General features: G+C 33.3%; 1 long non-coding RNA gene across 2 annotated transcripts; it reads left to right on the forward strand.

The window, feature by feature from the left end:
• Positions 1–267: 267 nt before the first annotated feature.
• On the forward strand, positions 268–6,644 carry LOC120256247. 2 transcript variants are annotated; one of them, XR_005535241.1, is made up of 6 exons: positions 268–526; positions 615–666; positions 1,169–1,293; positions 2,990–3,023; positions 5,673–5,818; positions 5,910–6,644. It is a non-coding gene; the product is annotated as an uncharacterized LOC120256247 (long non-coding RNA). The 2 variants fall into 2 exon arrangements; XR_005535243.1 differs by having other exon boundaries at positions 6,180–6,644.
• Positions 6,645–6,898: the final 254 nt, after the last annotated feature.

The following is a 6,898-nucleotide window of genomic DNA, read 5'->3' on the forward strand; positions in this document are numbered from 1 at the left end:
AATCATAAAATATTTTAATGTTCATCTATAAAATATTTATTTATTTTATTTCTTATAATTATAAGAAAATATAATATGAATGCAATATATAGTGTTGATTTAATCCTCCTATATTTATTATTGTTATATTAGATTTTTAATGAAGGATTAAATGATAAAATCATATTAAAAAAATATTTTTTTAAAAAAAATAAGCCTAATCTCATTAAAAGACTAGGGCTACCACTTCTCCCTTCTTTTTCTCCTCCTTCTCCTTTGCCTTCTCTTTCTCCCTCGAGCCATCACCGCCCGGACCACGATCTCTCCATTCCGGTGTCCAGATCGCACCAGGAGAGGTTCACCGTTGGCCGGCGTCCTAGGCCCTTATTCCAGCATCAGCACCCTCGCGTTCATATGCCTTTCCCCTCCCCTTAACCCTCTTGATCGCCAACCACAATCTCTACTTCATGCTTAGTGGTGGAGGAGACTCAAACTTCAAACTCTGATCTGTGAGGGAGTGTTATACCAACTCTCCAATGTGGAGATGGTATGCACTTATATTTTTATCTGTGTAATTTTATATTGTTTCTCATGGTTGTGTGCTCATATTGATGCTTTTGAACCTTATAATCCAGGCAGAGAATGAAGTTGTAGGTTTGGAGCTTCAGAAGTAGCTAGAGGCTGTAGGTAAATTTTGTTGTTTCTACTAATGAGGAAGACTAAACTGATCTTACTTGTTAAGTGCTAATATCATGCCATCGTTGTCGAACGGAAGTTAATCTGTTGTTTTTCATGATTGATAAGTTGTATTAGCTTCCTACAAGTTCATTATCATCATTTACTAATGTTGCTTAAAACTTTTTGACCTTAGTAAAAGTAATTTAGTTAAGATCTTCATTAGATTCACCTTGCTCAAATGTTGTGGAATATCACTGGAATAGTTCAATGTCATCTTTAGTGATTCTTCTTCTTCTTCTTCTTCTTCTTCTTCTTCTTCTTCTCTCTCTCTCTCTCTCTCTCTCTCTCTCTCTTAACTATGATTTTTTTATGGCAAAAAGAAAAGAGAGAACAATCGTGAACAAATGGTTAAGATTTTCTAGTGAAAAGTTATTCTGAGTCATGAATAGTTTAGTGTCTGCAATGTTCTTGATGATCAATACTCTCAAATTGCATGGTCTTGTGTTTTCAGATCAAGAACTGAAATAAGTTCAAGAGTTGTTTAACCAAGCTGCTACCAACTGTCTCAACTTAAAGAAACAGACCTGATCAAGTTAAACATACCAAGCAACCACTTCTGCGAGTTTTAAGCATGAGGTAAAATAAAAAAAAAATCAGGCTATGCTTAATCACTGCTTCATGTGTTTTGTTCCTGCAATGAACATACAATTTGGAAATGTTTGCATGAGTATTTTTGTTTGGACACTAACATAATAATCATTAGTTGAAATGTAAAACAAGCTTTTGGGACAACCGATGGACACGCATGGGTCATGGGGCTACAAACAACATTAAATAATAAGGAACATATTCCCAAGGGTAGGACCAATGCATCTTTAATACATTGCATTATGCATCCCCTTAAAAGGACCAAAGGGCCCTCCCATCAGCCTTGTCTTCCCATGCTCCTATAAACATGTCACCATGTCTTTTGTTGTTTCCTAACTTCTTATAATAAATTCTATGATAAATGTGAATGCCACACACAGACACACTAGCAAGAACGAAAAATTCAAACCTCTCACAAGCTCTATCTTCTTTCAATTTGATGATCAAAATCTTGGGAACATTGTTCTTCCTCTTTGTTTTTTTGTTTTGTTTTGCTTGTTTAAGTCAAGCATCAATCAATTTTGGTGATATGAGCTTCATGTTAAAAAGTTAATTTGTCTCTTGGTGAGAGATGATGCTCAGGATGATGATAGTGATGATGGACTAAATGAATTCATGTAGATAATGAGACAAGTGTTAATAGAGGATTAGTATGTGTTTAATTAATTCTCAAACCATAACAAGGTATTGGTATTTTCGCTAAATTCTTGTATTTTAAAATTAATTTAAATTATTAAATTTGCATATAACCATGCATGGAAAAATGCAAATATAGATAATTATTTTCAAGTTCTTTATAAGATAACATTAGGCCAATGTGCATGACCTTAACTATATATTAATAGCTAGTTTTGAGTTGTATATTGGTTGATTAGGTGACTATAAAGTTCTTTTTTTAATAAACTATAAAGTTTGTTAAAATTAACTAACTTCATCATATAAATTATAAATTATATGGTTCAAATTAATTAATCTAAATTAATGAGTTGACTCTCTATTGACTAGACTAAACTCCATATAATGGAGTTTTAGTTAGTAATCAGTGATTAGAGATGATTATAGATTAAAGCATGACATTAAACAGCTTAATAAGTCATCATTTATTAAAAATAATTGATAAGGAGTGTAAGTCATGAATGCATCGTCACATGCATGGATATATTCAATGTATGTCAAAGTAGACATTCTCATAAATATAACATTTCATTTGTTATCACAAAATGAATGAATAATAAGTTAACCAACTTGGTTCATCAAACAGACTATTATATATATGTTAGACATTATAAAGCTCATGAAGAAGTTAATTAATAATAAATGAAGGTTTGGCTTTATAACATTTCATTTGTCATCACAAAATGAATGAATAATAAATTAACCAACTTGGTTCATCAAACAGACTATTATATATATATATATATACTAGCACTTATATATACTATTATTTTTTCAAGTCCTAATTTAGCATTTCAAGCATAGAGGTTGATCAAGCATATTCAAAATTTAAATCTTGTCATCTAGGCAAACACTAGATTGCAGTTTAAAGTTGTAGGAGGTATGGGTGTTTCCACAACACCCATTTATTTCTATTTTTAGTGACCATCTACATAATCTGATGAAGTGTGTGGTTTTCTCTTATTCCTCATTCTCATGTTTGTACACTCTATTTTTGTAATTGTTTCAGATTTTGGTTGAGAGGAACCCATCTGTGATTCAAGGTATGTTTAAGTATTTATTTTATTATTATTTTTGGTATTTTTCATTTAGCATGCAATGCATGGAAAGTGTGTTTTGTATTGTGTGTAAATTTTGGTTCATGAATTTAATGGTTTTTAAAGAAATACTGATGCTAAAAACAATGGTTTCATGCTATGGTAATTTTGTTGATCATAAGCCCAAGAATGTCAGTGTAAATGTATGATCGTTTAGATATGCACTTTCTTTCCTATATGAGACTTCTTTGATTAATTTTAATGCTATGGTAATTTTGATCAATAGACTAATGGGAATATCAGGCATGCGAATCATGTCTCACTGAAAAAACATAATTTTGCATTTTTTGAACTATTCTGTTGGGTACCATCGAAAATATGTATTTTATATTTTGCTTAATATAATCTGATAAAATGATTGATATTTCATAAGAGATGAAAATAACTCACTATCACTTTTAAAGAGCAAGAAACATTAATATCAAATATTATTAATCTAAACATTATTTCATGGTGTTTTAAATCATTTAGGATTGTACAATGGCTAAAGATGGATATTGGGCATGTTCCTGTTTAGATGAGAATGGATATATCACAGACCAATATATGGGGGCAGTTGAAGAGTACATAACTTTCACAATGAATGATCAATGGTTTACTAGTGGTCATAGAATTAGGTGCCCATGTTTGAAATGTCAAAAGCATTCATTTCTTAAACACGATGATGTGCGGCGACACTTATACTATAATGTTTTTTGTAATGATTTATTGTCTAGTGTTGGGTAATCATCCAAAGTTAGAGAGGAAGTTGAACAATTATGCAGTGTGGAAGTTGAAAATCCATATGCTAATATGGTTAGGGATGCTTTTTACTCTAATGTTGATCAAAGCTGGAATTGTGATGGTGGGTCAATGTCTATGGATCATGAACCTAGTTTAAGGCCATCATCTTTTTTTTCCTTTGTTGAATGATGCTGACGAACCAGTGTGGTCTAGTTGTACAAAACACACAACACTATCGGCTATGTCACAGCTGTTAAATTGCAAATCTGAATTCAATATTAGCGAAAAATGTTTCAATCGTCTAATGGCCATCATAAAGGGTATACTACCAGAGAATAACAACTTGCCAGAGAAATACTACCAAATGAAGAAGAAGATGGTGGCATTTGGCCTTTGATATATCAAGATTGATGTATGTGACAACAATTGCATGTTGTTTAATGGAGAATTTGAAGAGTTTGAATACGTTCCGTATGTGGTCATCCTCGATACAAATTAAGTAATACAAGTGAAAGAAGGGTCTCAAAAATTCCTTATAAGATTTTGCGATACTTCCCACTTATACCTAGGCTTCAGAGGATTTTCATGTTATAGAAAACTGCAAAGAATATGACATGGCATGCACATAATCGAAGTTCTCCAAGAGAGTTACATTATCCTGTCGATGGAGAGGCATGACAACACTTCAATCGTACACATGAGTCTTTTTCTAGTGAAGCGAGGAATATCAGATTAGGATTATGCACAGATGGGTTTGCTCCTTTTAATCAAGGTGCGAGACCATACTCTTGTTGGCCAGTAATGCTAGTGATATACAATTTACCTCCTTGGCTATGTATGAAGCAACCATATTTATTCCTTAATATGGTAATTCCTGGGCCAAATAGTCCATCTCAGAACATAGAAGTCTTCTTGAGACCTTTAATAGATGAGTTGCTAATTTTGTAGCAGTTTGGTGTTCAAACCTTCAATAATTATAGGCAAGATCATTTTTTACTTTGGGCAGCATTAATGTGGACAATTAGTGACTTTCCTGCATATGGTATGTTATCTGGATGGAGCACTCATGGAGAATTATCTCGCCCTTATTGTATGGAAAATTTGAAGTCATTCAATCTAAAACATGGCAGAAAATCATGTTTTTTTTATTATCACAGACAGTTCTTACCTTCCGATCATCCTTTCCAAAGACAAAGAGATAATTCAGAAGGAGAGTTGATCATGATCCTCCTATTGAGATATTATCAGGTGAAGAAATTTTGAGAGATATTGATAGCTGCCCAGATTTGCCAGATGGCACCAAATGTCCAGTACAAAAACCAAGGGGTTACGGGTCGACTCACCATTGGACAAAGAAGAGCATTTTTTGGGAGTTACCATACTAACATACAAATTTAATTCGCCATAATTTAGATGGTATGCACATTGAGAAAAAATATTTTTGATAATATATTCAACACCATGATGGAAGTTATAGGCAAGACAAAAGATAATGTAAAGTCTCGATTAGATATAGAAGAGTACTACAAATGACCAGCTTTACATTTGGTGAAAAGAAATGGAAAAATACTCAAGCCAAAAGCTTCATATGTTTTAGCGAAGGAGGATCGATATAGTGTGTTCAAATGGGTAAAACAGCTTCAACTACCTGATGGCTTTGCATCCAATATAGGGAGATGTTTTAACATGGAAGAAGGTAAGGTCTATATAATGAAAACTCATGATTGCCATGTGTTTATGCAACGATTGCTTCCTATTGCCTTTCGTGATTTGGTTCCCACCCCAATCTGGGATGCAATTACTGAGCTTTCCAATTTCTTTCAAGATTTTTGCTCCACCAAAATAACTATTGATCATATGGTGTTGTTGCAGAGAAGTATCATCGAAACAGTTTGCAAATTAGAGAAGGTTTTCCCACCCAGCTTTTTAAATTCAATGGAGCATCTAGTAATCCACCTTCCTTACGAGGCTAAAGTTGGTGGACCGGTCCAATATCGTTGGATGTATGTGTTTGAAAGGTATACTAATATGCATATTTACAATCTTTACCTAGCTCAAGTGTTTTTTAACTTCATTACACAAAAAATTTTATTTGGTTATGATACGTAGTTTCCTACATCAATTAAAGAAGAAAGTGAAAAACCCCAGCATGTGTTGAAGGGTCTATATGTGAAGCATATATCATTAAAGACATTGCATCATTTTGTGCCTTGTACTTCGAAGAGGATGTCAAAACAAAATTTACTTGACTGCCACGTAATGATGACGGAGGTGAAGTAGATCCCATGGGACGTCCTTTGATTTTCAAACATCATGGATGACCCTTGGGACTGAAAAAAAATACTTGATATCTGACAACAAATGAGTATTTGGCTGCAGAATTATATGTTCTGATGAATTGTGAAGAAATGATTCCATACATTGGGTGAGTAATATTTATTTTTTTTAATCCATGCTGGAGATGCATCATACTCGGCTTGTAGTCGTCCGAATCATGAATGTGAACAAACTCCAGTTGAAGTTGACAATTTACGTGAAGAAGTGACACTTGTGAAAGATAGAATAATCAACTTAGAGGATAAAGTAGAGAAGCAAGCGAGCGATACAGTGGATATCAAGAAGTATCTTGAACAATGATGGATATGTTTAATCCTGTGCGTATGTTTACAAATGCTTCAATAGGACTTTCTCAGCCTACCTCGCAGGATAAAGACAATGCTGGACCACCACTTTGAATATTAAACAGATTGATATATGCTATATATATGGTATTGTTTCTTTTTTTTATGTTTAGTACTTGTTAAGACTTGTTAATTATCAGTGATGTATGCACACTAAGTATGGTATGGGAAATTAATTACATGTTGTTGACGGAATTTAATATTGTGTGTTTGCCATATGAAATTTCTTATATGTATTGCTATAGGGAAATCAAGTAGGATAAATATAATTAATAATATAATATAAGAGCTTCAGTGACAGAATTCATTTGGATGTAAAGGGACTGATTCCGTGGGTGATATTCTTTTAGTGACAAAAACCCGTTGGTGTTAAGAGGACTTTTCCGACGAAATTCCGTGGGTGAACGGAGTATCTGT

Source organism: Dioscorea cayenensis, chromosome 3, assembly GCF_009730915.1.
Source record: "Dioscorea cayenensis subsp. rotundata cultivar TDr96_F1 chromosome 3, TDr96_F1_v2_PseudoChromosome.rev07_lg8_w22 25.fasta, whole genome shotgun sequence".
Lineage (NCBI taxonomy): Eukaryota > Viridiplantae > Streptophyta > Magnoliopsida > Dioscoreales > Dioscoreaceae > Dioscorea > Dioscorea cayenensis.